The following is a 17,504-nucleotide window of genomic DNA, read 5'->3' on the forward strand; positions in this document are numbered from 1 at the left end:
GGCAAGCCCGCAGGCCAGTCTCATGGGCAGAGCAGGTGCTCTGTGTACTCAGCCCCTGCTCTGCCGTTACTGATCTCCAGAACGTAATTGTCTCACTCCACCGGCCTCCCTACCACCAGCCTGAACCGAACCTCCCTGGCTGTCCAGACTTCAATTTCCTCACTCACATCTCACTTTCCAGAAAGCCCTGTGGCTTTTGCCTCTCTAGCCTACTTTCCCTTTGACGGCACACTCTTCAATAATGGCAAATAGAGAGAATTTAGTTATAGTCGCGGGCAGCACCATCTTGTTTTTTCTATTCCTATATTAATGTTATCCTTCCCCAGAGAGTCACTTTCTTTGTCTACCAATTACCACCAGGGCTTCCTGCCCTTTATCCTCCAGAATACAACTCTGTGTTAGATTAACTTTACATCTAAAGAGAATATGGACGATTAAGACTTTGTCATGTAGTTTTCTTAAATTATTCGCCAAGAATCATTCTCAAGACAGAACTCAAATTTTCAAATGGACAGGCAAGATTTACACATTTCTTTTGAGAAAATTACTTGGATCCTAGAGATTTTCTACTTCTTCCTGTTATTGCCATAGTCTTTCAATTTCCTCCACATATGAAGAAGCATCTTAATGTAGAAAAAGTTTTAAAGTAAAACAGAAGTCTGGTATAAAAAGGGCTGATTTTAGAACTCCTAGGAGAAGCTGAATGATGGAAAAGAAGGCAGTGTTGAGGAAGAAAGGAAATTACTTCTGTGGAGGTTCATGTGTGAGTCCTGAGGAAAGAGCGCCACAAACAGAAATAAGACGAGCTATTTCACTGAGACATCGGGGTGCAAAGAGGATAACACAAAGGGGGCGATGAACGACACCCCAATTTCTGCTTACATTGCCAGTCAACATGGAGTGTTGGAGTTAGAGACCCCTGAGGGTGTCTGTTCCTTTGTGGGGAGACAGAGGACTATGGCAGGCCTTGTTAATAAGCACCCGTGAGAGATTCTCTGGAAATTTCTAGAAATAACTGGGAGAGAGTTTGGAGGGGCCAGAGGCTGTTTTAATAATGGATGGGGCCAGGAACCATTGCAATAAGGTTTGTTGTAGTTAATACAAATCTCACATTCAAGTGTGGCCTCTGTAAACAGAGGTTATATTTTGAAGGATCTAGTCTACAGTTATTGATGAATTCTGAGGTAACGTCCATCCACATAATAAAATAATCATTATCCAGAGAACAGAACCAGGAAGGCATGTCTGCATCCTGACTGCCCAACCACTGGCATTGTGTGCCCATTACCAAGGGCTGGGCTAGTCTCACTCCAGACAGAGAAAAATTGTTGAAGCTAGTTAACTTCCTGGGGGACAAACACTGTTTATGACTTGATATAGCCAACATAGAGTGGAGTGTTCACAAATTTGCATGAATGACTTTAGATGAGAGAAGTGTCAAATGAAGAGAAGTCCTAGAAGCTATGTGTAAGCCAGCATGAACAGAAACCAAATTTGTTATATTATCCTTTTTGAAGATGCAGTCTTTCCTGGAGCTGAAGGAGAGACCCATGATAGCAAATCTGTTTGGACTGATCCAAATTCCCTGCTCCACTCCGTCTCTCTGGGCGGAATCCCCTGAGATGAGCCTCCGTGACAGGCAAGAGGGAAAGCAGTTAAGCTCCAAGGAAGAAGTAAATAGTACACCAAATGTGCATACCTGGGGACTGTATGATGCCTCCTCGTTCATGCAGAAGAAAATTTTGCAATTGTGGTTACAATACACCACTGAGATGGTGCCCTAGTGGCAGGTTCCTGAGGCAGGGAAGAGAAGAAAAATTACAGAAAGCCAATGTTTTCTGCACTAGAGATCATACATAACCTTAAGGTTACTGAGCCTTTGTTGTAGCAATTCAAATAGCACGTGGAGGGGCCAACCCAGTGGCTGGCATGATGATTGGGTTCACGAGCTCTGGTTCCGGTCCCAAGCAGGGACCTAAGCACCTCTCATCAAGCTATGCTGTGGTGGTGTCCCACATACAAAACAGAGGGAGATTGGCACAAATGTTAGCTCAGGGACAATCTTCCTCACCAAAGAAAAGCACATCAAGAATTAACACTGCACTAAAATACAGGCAACACCACCCCCCCCCCATTTGGATCTATACCCAAAGTGCTAATCACAAAAAACAATGAAGAAGAGCTAGTAATTGGAGATTGGCCAAAGCAGACCTATTTGGAACCTGTGACAACAGAGACTATAAACGATGACTTGCTATTGTAGATACTCAGAGCGTATGAAAGTCTAGAGGCCTCTTTAGATTCTCACTGTCACTGTTAATCAGGAAGAGCAAATGAACAGGAGGAAAGCACAAGCACACAGCAGCCCTGCCTCAGGCGTTAGTCGTAGAAGTTAAAGTGGACATGGTCAAAATGGCAGCTTGACGTTGCATTGGGGTTGTTAATCCTTTTAGAGAGTAGGAGTGACTACATCCCTCTTAGCAGGGAAACCTCCCAAAACACACACACACACAACACATACACTAACACTCTAGTCCCCTAGTGGAACAGGGAGGAGGATGGGCACAATTCATCCACTGCAGTAGTCAAGATAAAATACTCTCTGATTGCTAAAAATTGGGGGCATTTCAGAAAAATAACATAAGTAGGTTTCTTTAAAAAACTTTTTAAGGGGCCAGCACCATGGCCAAGTGGTTAAAGTTCTGCGTGCTCTTCTTTGGTGGCCTGGGTTCATGCATTTGAATCCTGGGTGTGGACATACTCCACTCATCAGCCATGCTGTGGAGGTGTCTCACGTGCAAACTGGAGGAGGATTGGTATGGATGTTAGCTCAGGGCTAATCTTCCTCAAGCAATAAAAAAAGAAGGATTGGCAATGGATGTTAGCTCAAGGTGACTCTTCCTCACACACACACAAAACAACTTTTTTACAATGTGGAAGAAAACACATAAGGTGCCTTAAACACAAATGAACAGTATATTGAATAACTATAAGTGAAAACTCACAAAAACACCACTGAAGACAAGAAATAGGACATTGGCAGCACCCAGAAGTCTCTTGTATGCTCCTTTTCATATCCCCTAAAAATAATTACCTACTAGAATTTTTTGGTAATTGCTCCCTTTTTATTTTCTTTATAGTGTTACCACTTAAATCTGCATCCTTAAAATTATAATTTACTTCTGCTTGTTTTTGAAATTTACATAGATGGAACTTATTGTATCTTGTCTTTTATATCTTGCTTTCTTTCCATTGTGCCATATTCATAAGATTCATTCATGTTTTTGTGTGTGACTACAGTTCATTCATTCTCATTGCTGTATATCATTCCATTGTACAATCATAGAGCAATTTGTCCAAACATTCTACTATTGATGGACACTTGTATGGTTATAGTTTGGGACAACTATGAACAATGCTGCTATTAACATTCTTATATGTGTACAAGAATGGTACTCACCTGTTTGACTTTCTCTGTGGTATATATCCATGGCTATACTTGCTAGGTTGCATGGTTAGTACATGTATTAGTCAGGGTTCTCCAGAGAAACAGAACCAATAAGATGCATAGAGTGAGAGAGAGAAATTTATTTTAAGAGATTGGCTCCCATGAACATGGAGGCTGGCAAGTGCAAAATCTGCAGGTTGTGCCAGTGAGCTAGACACCCAGGAAAGAGCTGGTGTTGCAGTTCAAGTCCAAAGGCCATTGGCTGCAGAATTCCCTCTTGCTCAGGAGAGATCAGTCTTTGATGCTATTCAAGCCTTCAACTGATTGGATGAGGCCCACCCGCATTATGGAGGACAATCTGCTTTACTCAAAGTCCACTGATTTAAATGTAGATCACATCCAAAAACACTCAAAAGCATCCAGAATAACATTTCACCATGTGTGTGGGCACTGTAGCCCAGCCAAGTTGACACAAGTTTTGTAGATAATACTATTTTCCACAGTGGCTGTACTAACAGAGGGTCATTATGGGTGGAGGCCTTCAGCTTTTTGTTAGGATAGAGTTGATATTGCCAAGCAGCCTATTTTTTTTCTCTAGTATGAGTAGCCCTCACCCCCTCTCCCAGAAAAGTGAGAGCTAGATTAAAGAAGGCCTTGCCACCTGATGCTCAGTAGTTAGTGTAATTTTCAAGTCTTTCTTGCAATCAACATCAGGCCAGGTTTCTACCATAAAACACGACTGGCTGGGGTATCTGTGTCTGAGTGCTGGGGTTTCTACCTGTGTTTCCCATGAGTGAATGATGCCACAGTCCACACAGTTACACGATCAGAAACCTGGGTTTTATCTCTTACTCTTCTACTTGTTTATAGCTAATTAACCATCAATTCCTGTTGACTTTGCCTCCTATGACTCTCTCAGACTTATCTGTGTTGCTCTTTCCTCTCTGAAACTACTCAAGTTCAGACAATCCCTTGCCTGGACTACCGCAAGAACCTTCCAGCTGGACCCTGCCTTCAGTCTTACTCCAATCCATTCTGGGCTCTGTGAAGCCGGAATGACTTTCTGATAAATATCTATGAAATTATTACTCCCCTGCTTAAAATCTCCCCTTTGACACAGGATAAAGTCTTTTCTCCTTAATATGGTTTACAAGGCTTAGCATGATGACAGCCACTACCTGGTTTTTCTTTACTCCCTTCTCCTACCTTCTTCTTCCCATATTGCCCTCACAAAGCTTCAACCACAGAACACTTTTGCCAATTCCTCAAATGAGTCGCATTCTTTCTAGACTCCAGACTTACAGGCAAGTCACCCCCTCTGCCTGGAATACTCCTCGCTTTCCATCCCTTCATCTGACTTGACTCCTTCTAATTCTTCAAGTTCTCAACTAGTCAGCAACAATACTTTGTATTTACCAAGTCCAGTTTCATATTCTCTCTTCTTCAGCACAAGGAAAAGTACATTTCTCAGTCCTACTGATGTTAGGTGGAGCCATATAACTAGCTTTTACCAATGAAATGTGACCAGAAGTGATATGCGTCGCTTCCAGCCTGAGGCAATAAAAGCTTCTGCCCAATTTTCATATCCCTTGGCTTCTTCTGTCCTGGAAAACTCAGAGGCCTCAGGTTGAGAAGACAGAGCCATAAGACTGAAGAAGCAGGAACTATGAATGGCCATAAGGAAGATGATAGTCACCCAAGCCCATAGCAGGCTTTATGAGCAAAAAACAAGAGGCATTTTGTTAACCAACTAAGTTTGGGGAATGTTTGTTACCACAGCACGGCATAGTATCCTCTGACTAATACAGAAGATGGTATCAGGAGTTGGGTACTACCACAAAAAAAAAAAAAAACGAATACATGTGGCATTGGCTTAGCAGACGGGTGGCAAAGGTGAAAAAATAGGCATTCGAGGCTGGGAAAATGTTAATCCGTGTTATGAAGTGGAAAAATATTTAGTAAAATTGCAGTCTGTGATCACTTGGAAATAATTTCCCTAATGAAGTTTTGGCTCTTATGGAAAACATGGAAAAGAGGAAGCTTAGTAACATGTGCAGTTTACTATTTGGCAAGGAATTACAAGAGGGGATGAAATCAGAAAGGAATTAAGCAAAAATGAAAGAGAATAGATAGCTCACAAATTTATGGCCCCGAAAAACTGAAAAAGCCCAGTTCTTTTATGCTCCAAACAGGAAGAGATAATGTTAAAGAAAGTCTTTGAGTGGCAAAAGTCCAGTAAAATTCAGTCTTGTCAGAGATCAGATTAAGTGTGAAGTTTTTTCACAGAAGCTCCACACACTCTCCATTAAGACAGTTTGGGGATGATAAAGAAAAAGAGCAGATCTGAGAACTGTGTCTTGTAAAGAACTGTCGGTATAGGTACAGATACAAGGAACTGATTAGAATCAAATAGATATGTCTTTGAAAGAGCTTTCTCCTTCAAACTGTCAAAAAAAAACAAGAATCAAGAAAAAAGAAAATCTTGATTGTTCAAGACTTAAAATGACACGTGACTCCCCATCTTACAGGAGTGACAAATGTTCAGTACTCAAGGAGGGCATACACCTCAATGCTCAATTCAGATGTGGCCACAACGGAAAAGGGAAAAGGGGGAAGCACCAGGAGGGTAGGAGCTAGGAGCCACAATGAACAGGGAGCAGGACCAAGGCCTCAACAAAGAATCCTCTTTATCCCCAGGTCCACGTTGCTCAGCCTCAACACTATTGACCTCTTGGGCTGAGTAGGGAGGCTGTCCTGTGCATTGTAGGATGTCTAGCAGCATCCCTGGCCTCTACCCACTAGATGCCAGTAAGATTGTTTCCCCAGTTGTGATAATCAAAAATTTCTCCAGACATGGCCAAATGCTCCTTAGGGGCAAAATCGTCCCTGGTTGAGAACCACTGTCCTAGGTTAAGGGAACTCCATAAGGTCTGCCCAGCAGGATTTCAGAATTGCCATGGACTATTGACTGCTGTGCTTTTTGTATCCTCCTCCTTTCCAAATGGGAATGTTGTGATTGTGGTTCTCGGTCCTATTTTATGGATACAAATTGAGTGTAGGGTGGAAGTAAAGAGAATTTTCTATTTTTAGTTCACATGTCTCCAGACTAAGAGAATCCACATTCATACCTGATTCATCCAGAGATCTTGGACTTTTGAGTTTGATGCTGTAACTGCATAGGATACTGGAATAAATCCCATGGGGAGTGTATTCTATGTGTGGAAGGAAGGATGAAATGAATATCTGGTGACTAGAAGGATTGATTGTGGCAGAGACAATGCTACGCATTCAAAAATTCCATTTCACATTTCTCCTTCCTGGGCACACGGTAACTACCCTTCCCAGCCTCCTTACAGCTTAGAGTAGACATGTGATTTGTTTCGACCAAGGAAATGTGGTTAGAAATGCAAAAGCAAGAAATAAACTTTTATTGGGTTAAGCCACTGGGCTATGGGGGCTGTTCGTTACTGCAGCATGGCCCAGCCAGCTCAGATGGCACTCCCTTTGTGAAGTCTGCCCTGATTCCTCTGCTCTGGGCCAAGTCCCCTTTTTATAAGTTCCCTGCTTCCTCTAACATGGCACTTACACTATATTGTATTTGCCTGTTTATTTGTCTCTCACATCGAGGACAGGGACATATTTATCTTATTTACCATATGCATAGTACACAGTCTGGCACTCAAATATTTGTTAAGAACAAAGGATGATGACTAATCTTAGGTTGCAGAGGCAGAAAATTCACTGAAGTGTTTATAGAGAGATAGAGCCAGCTATTGTAAGTGTTCGTATCTATGGAAATAGTTGGAGGGAAAAATCCTCAATTGGGGCAAACACTAACCCTTTTAAAGGTTGTGGCAGATGACAGATATTTCATTATTTCTCCATTAATCACAGTTGTCTTCTCACCAGAAGACAGAGGCAAGTAGGAAATAAAATAACACCCAAACCACTTTCATCCCAAGTATTGTTCTAGAAAATTCCATGAGGTGAGTTCAGACAGATTTAACTTTGATGAGCTTTCAGTTTCTAAGACATGAAGGAGAGATTGAAAGAAAGTTCTTAGGGCTGGAGCAAGACAATTTTCTCCACAAGAATGTGATATGGGGTGTGTCCAAGTCACCCTGCACACCATAAAGCTAAATGACTCAAGAGCATTCAAGGAAAGATCTATTAACAATTAATGACCTGAAGAATCATATTATAGAACTGATGTTCAACTGGATCATTACCAAAACCTACGGACCATAGGCTTTTCCAATCTTGGTTGTGAGAAAGAAGTCTAGAAACATTTGAATATGTGTGGAATACCATACTCTCAATTGTTTGATTAATATTGATGATTACACGGTCCCCTGCACAAATGTATTGGATTATTGGTAGGAAGCCAGCAGTTCACTGTGTTACTCCTTCAGAGTAGATATAGCAGATGCACACGGTTCTTGAAAACAAGGAATAAATAGCCTTTATTTGCCTGGAAAACTTTTATCCATTTAAGAAAGTGTCTCTCAAGATTTCCAGAGCCCTTTTAATTTTAATTCTTAATGGAGAAGGTAATAGATGAAAAAAAACGACTTGAAGACACTCACACATAGAAAGATATTTTGGGGCAAAAGTCCTAAATCATCTTGTTGAAACTTCTTTGAAATTATCCTTGGCCAATGCCAGTTTTATCTAGACTTCATAAAATAGATATATAACATTCCAAGGGAAAGTGGACACCGGTCGAGAAAAGATTTCTGCCATTACCTTCTGGCTATGTCACAACTACTCCTGAGAATTACAGGGCTTGGTAAAGTTCTACGGGAGAATTAAAGGACTTTGTGGAATTTTAACTCTAAGGGGATGTATAAAGCAATATTTCAATATCACAAAGTTCTTTTTAAATCTGATACAGGAGTACCAAGTCCAAGCTGGGTCAATAGTTAGGCAAAGAAACCAGAAATATTTTGCCGCTTTGGCAGTTGGTAGGGAGAGGAATCTGAGAGGAGCTTCAGCGCTTTGCTGGCCTGCTCAGCTCAGGCTCTAGTGAAGACATTAGCTGATCCTCAAAACCCTCTCCTAAGTTTGTTTTGTTTTCATTACTGTCAGTAAAACTATATTAGGAAGATGAAAATAGTAAAAAGCCCATGGTTTTGCTAGTAGCTGTCAGATAGCATGATTTGACACTTTGTCTACAGGATAGAATTTTGGCTTTGAATTAAGTGACCAATTCCCATCATAGATATTGTTGACGAACTATCCCTTACCTTTGTGCCTAATAGTGCCAGCTTGTCACCCAGAGAGCCAGGTAGAAGGCTAAGGTCACCAGGGTGGGGGCAGATCAAGACCAAAAAACTTTAGGCTTCTCTGGGCTCATCTTCCATGAGATGTGGGGACTGGCAGTTAATCAAAGCAGTTATTCAGCTGGAATGCCCTGTTGAAGCTGATAAAAATGGGGGAAACTGGTGGCGGGAGGGAGTATACAGGTACTTTCTGCTCATTTTTTCTATAAACCTAAAGCTTATCTAAAAAATAAAGTCTATTAACTTTAAAAGATTTAAACACTGCCATATTTGGTAATAAATGGGCACTGCCTACTGCGTAAGTGAACAAAGGATGATTACTAACCTTAGAATGCTGAATCCTTATAAATGCCCAAGGATTCAGTTTGGACTCCCAAAGAACATTACCCTCGACGTAATGGGGAACTGAAAATAGAACAGACACACAAGGACTAAACCATTGCTTCCAATCTGCTCCAGCCCTGATTGGATTAAAGTCATCCTAACCACATGCCAGGAGCAGAAGCAATTCCTCTCTGGGGGAATATAACATCATCCAATACCTCGAATTATCTGTATAATTTTTCAGACACCTTTTTTATCATACAATGAAAATAATTAAGCATGCAACAAGACAAGAATTGACCAAAAATCAGGAGAAAAATAAGAGAAACAAACCCACAGGATATCCAGATATTGGAATTATCAAGCATGGACATTAAAGAAACCATGAAAGTATGTTTAAGAAGTTAAATAACAAGATGGGAAATTTCACTGGAGATCTAGAAACAAATGAGGGTTCTGGAACTAAAAAATGAAATATGTTCTGAAAATACTAACCAAAATACTAACCAAATACTAACCAAGATACTAACCAAATACTAACCAAAATAAAAGTGGAGTAGCAATACCTATATCAGGAAACGTAGATTTGAAGGCAGGAAATACTACTGGAGATGAAGAAGTATATTTTATAGTGATAAAAGGGTGACTTCAACAGAAATATATACATATTTATCTTAAACCTGTATGTGCCTAATAATACAAGCATGTTAAACATATAAGGCAAAATCTGGCAGAATTAAAATTGTCTTTCTTCCTTCCAATGATTGTGTACATAGAAATTCCAGAGGAATCTAAAATTAAACCACGAGAATTAATGAGTGAATTTACCAAAGTCACAAATATAAGGTCAACATATAAATATCAACTATATATCTGTATACAGCAACAACTAGACAGTAAAATTTGAAGAATTATTGCTTACACTGGCATCAAAATGATCAAACACCTTACAATATATCTAATGAAAGATGTATAAGACCTCCATATTGAAATTATACAACTTAATTAAGAAATATTAAGAAGATCTAAATAAGTAGAAATATACCACATTCTTGGATTGTAATGTTCAATATCATAAAGACTTAACTCTTTTCCAAATTAATCTATAGATTCAAAACAATCCCAATTTACATTGCAGCGGAGTTGGCTTTTTTGGGAAAAATTAATAAATTAATTCTAAAATTTGTGTGGAAATGCAAAGGGCTAAGAACAGCCAAGGCAACTTTGCAGAAAAAAATTGGAGAACTTAACACTGCTAGCTTAGAAGACAGCTTATTATGAAGCTAGAGTGGTATTGGGGCAAGGATATTCAAAAGGCCAGTGGAACAGAATGGAGAGTCCAAAATTAGGCCTTCACATACAGAGACACGTGGTTTATGGCAGCGGTGGCCCTGAAGACAGTAGGAAAAGAACATCCTTTTAAGTAAGCTCTTCTAGGGCAATTTACTATCAATAAGGATGAAAATGAATCTTAAACCCCGAGTTCATACCATTCACGTTAATTAATTCCAAGTAGATTGTAGATTTAGATGTAAAAGTTAAAGCAATAGAAGATAGAAGGTAACATAAGATAACATGAGAACATCTTCAAGATCTCGGGGTAAGCAAAGATTTCTTAAACAAAGCGCAAAAGGATTGACCAAAAAGGAAGAAAAGTGGTAAGTTGGAAGGCATTTAAATGAGCAATTCTGACCATCAAAAGACAAAGGTAAGCCACAGAGTATGAAAAGATTAGCAATACATATAACTGTCAAAGGACCCATTTCTATGACATATAAGGAACTCTTACAAATCAGTAAGAGAGACAAACTAGTTTTTTAAAAAATTGAGCAAACAACCAGAACAGACTGTACAAAAATTATATGAAAAGATGCTCCACTACATTTCTCCATTCATTAGTGCAATGCAAACTAAAATCACAATGGGATATCCATCATGTGGATCTCACCCATCAGAACGGCAGGCATTAAAAAGACTGGCAAGACCATTCATTAGCAAGGATGTGGAGCAGCTGGAAAACTCGTGTGTTGTGTCTTGCTGCAGGAATGTAATTGGCATAATTGGCAGAAGCAACTACATGTTTGTAAATATCTGCTAAAGCTGAGCAAATGCAAGCCCTATGACCCAGCAATTGTATTCCTGGGCAAACGTCCAACAAAAATGCATAAACATGTGCTAAAAAAATAGTAACATTATTCTTATTGCTCAGAGCTAAAACTAATCAAGTGTCCATCAACAGTAAATTAATAAACTACTATTTTCAAACAATAGAATGTTATATGGCAATGGCAATGAACAAATTCCTGTTACAAACATTGTAAATAAATCTCACAATTGTAATGTGAGGTGAAAGAAGTTCTGTAGGTATAATTCCATTAATTTAAAGTTCAAAAACATGCAAACTGAGTCTATGGTTTTAGAAACTAAGATAGTGGTTACCTTTGAAGATGATTGAGAAAAGATACAAGGGGGTCTCTGGCATTCTGATAACACCTTATTTCTTTCCCCTAAATGTGTTTACACACATATGTTTACTTTCTTTAATTTATTGAGTTCCATACTTCTGATGTACACCCCTTTTCTGTATAGATATTATACTTCAATGAAATTTTATTTAAAAAATATGGATACACGTTTTCATTTCAAATATATCAGTTAGAGATGATCTTTAACTTTTCTCCTAAAATATTCTCTAATAATAGAACAGAAACACTAAATAGGTAGAACAACTTAAAAGGTCTGAAAATATTCTCCAGTAATAGAATATAGTAGTTTTCTTTAAGAAATGAGAGGTATACAAAACTCCATAAAAATTTTGTTTCTGTAAAACCACAGAAGTCTGTAAAGCATACCAAATAGTATATGTAGTTTCTAGCATTTATTTTCAAAATAAAAGAATATATGTATGTGCTGAAGCTAACCTTCAAGTGCAAAGTCTTAAAAATGCAAAACTCGGGGAGGCTCAGTGGCGTAGTGGTTAAGTTCGTGCACTCTGCTTCAGGGCTCTGGGGTTCGCCACTTAGGATCCCAGGCATGGACCTATGCACTGCTTGTCAAGCCATGCTGAGGCAGGCATCCACATATAAAATAGAGGCAGATGGGCACGGATGTTAGCTCAGCGCCAATCTTCCTCAAAAAAAAAGAAAAGAAAAGAAAAGCAAAACTCTACTCACAAGCACTTCCTGAAGAATCTCATACAGAATGAGCTTCTTCCAATGAAAACATCAATGCAGCAACTTCAGCAAAAGAACTGATGGTGAATATTTAGTATATATGATTATAAATCTAAGACCAAAGCAAAGGTGGAGAGAAAAGAAGAGTAAATATTAAATATTTTGTGAAAGTAGAAGTAATAGAACTTTAAAAATGGGAGAAGGCAGGGGCTGGCCCCGTGGCTGAGTGGTTAAGTTCGCGCGCTCCGCTGCAGGCGGCCCAGTGTTTCGTCGGTTCGAATCCTGGGCGCGGACATGGCACTGCTCGTCAGACCACGCTGAGGCAGCGTCCCACATGCCACAACTAGAGGAACCCACAACGAAGAATACACAACTATGTACCGGGGGGCTTTGGGGAGAAAAAGGAAGAAATAAAATCTTAAAAAAAAAAAAAATGGGAGAAGGCAGAAATGAAAAGGGAAAAGATTTATCAGAGTAACCATATGAAATTACTGATAATCAGCCATTTTTGACCTACAAAGACAACATTTTAGTATGACTCAATGTAATAGGAAAAGCTCAAAGATCACCTCCTGGATAATAGGTGAAAGACTCAAGATATCATTTAAAGCTGATAAACCAAATAATAGAAGCCTATATGAATAAAAAGAGACTGCAAGCATTATAAAAGGTACCAGTATAAAGATAGCCCGCCCTGGTGGTCAGTGGTTAATATTTGGATGCTCTTACTGGCATGGCCCCAGTTCATTTCCTGATCAGGGAACCACACCACCCATCTGTTGGTTGTCATACTGTGGTAGCTGCATGTTGCTGTGATGCTGAAAGCGATGCCACTGGTATTTCAAATGCCAGCAGGGTCACCCATGGTGGACAGTTTTCAGCAGAGCTTCCAGACTAAGACAGACAGAAGAAGGACCTAGCCACCTACTTCCAAAAAAATTGGCCATGAAAACCCTATGAACAGCAGCGGAGCATTGTCTGATATAGCACTGGAAGGTGAGAGGATGGAGCAAAAAGAGAGGGTAGGGTTCCGCTCTGCTGTACACAGGGTCCCTAGGAGTCAGAATCAACTTGACTGTACTCACAACAAAAAGTATAAAGGTACCTACTAGAAAAAAACTCACAAATCTTTATAATAACAAAATAATTTTTAAAGCAAACAGACCATGAAAATAGCTCGTATGCATTTGCCCATAAGTGTAAAAAAAATACACTCAGGAATATAATATAAAATAATAGAACAGACATGTCAGTCAAATCATTAAATATGAATAGGTCTAACTCAGTTAAAAGAAAATGATTTTCACACTGGCTCATGAAGAGAACACCAGTTCTACGCTATATACTAGAGGCACACATAAAACAGTGACTCAGGAAGCTAAAGCTAAAGGCACAGACACAACTGTATTAGGTGGATGCAAACAAAAAGAAAACAGGAACCAAGATCCTGATAGCAGTTAAGGCAGAGTTCACACCAAAAAAGCAGTAAATGGGACGAAGAAGGATGTTTTGTAGTATCAAAGACTATGATTCACTATGAAGACATAGAGTTATAAATATCTATGCACCAAAATAGCACAGCAATCATCCTCATAAACAGAAGAAAGGAGATGCAAGGAGAAATGGAAGAACCACTCTGCTAACCAGAGATTTAAACTCACCACTCTGAGTTTAAGGCAGGAGAGTGAGCACAGAAAAAGAGAGTATGTGGAAGATCTAAACAACATAAGCAATTATGTAGAACTTATGTATTTATACCAAAATGCATACCTCAATAGTGGAAAATATACCTTCTCAAGTGCACATACAACATTCATTAAAAAGAGCATACATTAGATTACATAGAATCCCCAATAAAGTAGAAATAAAAAAATTTATCTGATCATAGTGTAAAAATGTTAGGAATGAATAATAAAATTTGAGTTCCTTCCACCTGAAAATGATTTTTAAAACCTCTTTTTAAACAACTTCTGCATGAAAGAGTAAATGTAAATCAAGTCACAGACTCTATTGGATACACTTAAAGCAATGATCAGAGGAAAATTCCTAGTATTAAATACTTTAGCTCAATTCTTTAAAAGTGAAAGAAGGAAATAAGTGAATTAAATCCCAAATTAAAAATGCAAGAAGAGAAATAACAAGGTAAATCATAATGAAGAAGAAGGAAGGAAATAATAATTAAACAACACACTCCTGAACACCCAATGGGTCAAAGAAGAAATAAAAAATTATCTTGAAACAAATGAAAATGGGAGCAAAACATACCAAAACTTCTGGGAGGCAGTAAAAGCAGTTCTAAGAGAGAAATTTAAAGCAATAAACACCTACATTAAGAAAAACGAAAGATCTCTAATGAACAACCTAACTTTACACCTTAGGAAATAGAAGAAGAAGAAACTAAGTTCAAAGTTAGCAGAAGGAAGAAAATAACAAAGATCAGGGCAGAAATAAATTAAACAGAAATGGGAAAAACAGTAGAAAAGATCAACAAAACTAAGGGCTGGTGTTTTGAACATATAAACAAAATTGGCAAACCTTTACCTAGACTAAAGAAAAAAAGAGAGAAGACAAATAAATAAAATCAAAAATGATAGAGGAGACACTACAACTGGTACCACAGAAATGCAAAGGATCGTTAGACACTACTGTGAACATCTATACACCAACAAATGGGATAACCTAGAAGAAATGGATAAATTCCGAGAAACATACAACCCATCAAGATTGAATCATGAAGAAATCGAAGACTTGAACAGACCAAGAATGAATAAGGAGATTGAGAAACAATCAGGGCCTGGCCCGGTGGTGTAGTGATTAAGTTCACGTACTCTGTGTCAGCAGCCCAGGGTTCACCAGTTCAGATCCTCGGCACAGACCTACACACCACTCATCAAGCCATGCTGAGGCAGTGTCCTACATAAAAGAACTAGAACAACCTATAACTAGGATACACTAGGATGTACTGGAGCTTTGGGGAGAAAACAAAAAAGAGGAAGGTTGGCAACAGATGTTAGCTCAGGGCCAATCTTCCTCAGCAAAGAAAAAAAAAAGTGAAGCATACTTTTAAAAGAAAAATAATCAAAAACCTCCCAACAAAGAAAAGCCCAGATGGTTTCACTGATGAACTCTACCAAATATTTAAAGAATCCTCCTCAAACTCTTCCAAAAAATTGAAGAGGAGGGAACACTCCCAAAATCATTTTATGAGGCCAGTATTACCCTGATATCAAAGCCAAATAAGGATACAACAAGAAAATAAAACCTCAGTTTCTAATTCAACAGGTGTTATGGGCTGAACTGTCTCCCCCAAAATTCATATGTTGAAATCTACCTGAGAATGTGACTGTATTTGGAGATAAGGCCTTTTAAAGAGGCGACTAGGTTAAAATGAGGCTGGTAGGGTGGGTCCTAACCTAATCTGACTGGTGTCCTAATAAGAAGAGGACATTAGGACAGACAAACACACCAGGCACGTGTGCACACAGAGGAAAGACCATGGGAGGACACAATAAGAAGGTGACCATCTACAAGACAAGGAGATCAGCCTCAGAAGAAACCAAACCTGCCAAAACCTTGATCTTGGCCTTCTAAACTCCAGGATTATTAGAAATAAATTTCTGTGGTTTAAGTCACTCTATCTGTGGTATTTTGCTATGGCAGCCCCTGCAAATTAATACAGTAGGTCTAGGGTGGGGCTCCAGAATTTGATGAGCTGGATCAGATATACTCCCATTAGGGGAGAGGAGCGTGTGTGGAAGAGCAAAGATCAAGCCCTAGCCAGCAACCACCTAGAGAGCCATTCATAAGCAGTGCTGTTGGCAGAGGGATTGTTTTCCCCTTCGGTTTCCTTTTCCGTATTTCTGCTTTTTTTTAAATTATCATGAATTAATTTGATATGAAAGAAATAGATAAAATTTTTAAATTAAATATCTTTCCAGGTCTTGTTTTGGTGCCCCAGCTGAACCAGGAGAACCTAATCACCATTCTTCCCGGCCAAGAACTGGTGCCCACAATGAGTAGATGGGTAAGTGGGGCGTTTTCACAATTGTTCCTGAGCAGGAACTAAGGCTGTCGGATGGCTTTCAGTGTCTTCTCAGATCCTCGCAGGATGCCTCCAGTGCTGAGAGATGAATGAGTTCCACGGCAATGCAATCTCTGATGTTTCCTTTAGAATAAAAATCTAGAAGTCAAATCATTGGATCATAAGGGTAGGTACTGTTTTAAGACTTTTAAAACATAATTCAGGGGCTGTCTCAGTGACGTAGTGATTAAGTTTGAGCGCTCCACTTCGGTGGCCGGGGGTTTGAGGGTTTGGATCCTATCCCGGGTGTGGACCTGCTCACCAATCATGAAGCCATGCTGTGGTCGCATCCCATATATAAAGTAGAGGAAGACTGGCACAGATGTTAGCTCAGGGACAATATTCCTCACACACACAAAAAAACTAATTTAAATTGTCCTCCAAAGAGATTATATCAATGTACACCTTTACCCACAAAGATTTGATGTCAAAGCACTAGTAATAAAGAATGTCCTTTCACCTCGGGTCCCTTAGATACATCTGTCATTCAGTTACCTGGGATGAAATAGAGACTGGTTCAGGATTTGAGGATCTTGGATTCCAGCCATCAGTCTTTTTGTATCAAGATACCAGATACAAGCAGAGAAGACCAACAAGAAAGTGTTTAAAATCTATCACAATAGGTTATACTTGGTATTACACAGCTTTCTTTCAATTTTTAAATCTCTGCATCTCTTCCTATGTTTACTTTGATTTTTACTTATTTCCTGAAGTTTTCATCAGAAGTTTCATTTCAGAAGTTTTAATTTTTTTATATAATAAAATTAAATTTTTCAAAGAGCCAGCTTTGGGGTGGATTTTTAATATTGTATCATTTTGAGGAGGGAAGAATAATTATTGAGTTAATAAACTAGGATTAAAAAACAACATTTCTAATTGAGCCCATTTAATACCCTATACTTTAGAAAGAGGTGACACCATGTGAAAATGTTGATCAAGCCTGAGTTCTTTTAGTTAAATGTAACATGTGGGAAACATAGATGACACATATTTATATATTCGTAGCTCTCATCTAGAGAGGACATTATATTAGAAGCCATAAATCCTGGGAAATAGAAATAAAACCAAAAATTGACATTTATTATTATATATATATTTATTAATTTTTCATCTACCTTGTATACATTAGCTAGAATTTTAGTCTTTAGAGAAGAATATCTATTTCTCATTTTACTCCTCTTTTCTCTTCCGCTTTG

The sequence above is a fragment of the Equus quagga genome, chromosome 5 (genome assembly GCF_021613505.1).
Source record: "Equus quagga isolate Etosha38 chromosome 5, UCLA_HA_Equagga_1.0, whole genome shotgun sequence".
NCBI classification, from domain to species: domain Eukaryota; kingdom Metazoa; phylum Chordata; class Mammalia; order Perissodactyla; family Equidae; genus Equus; species Equus quagga.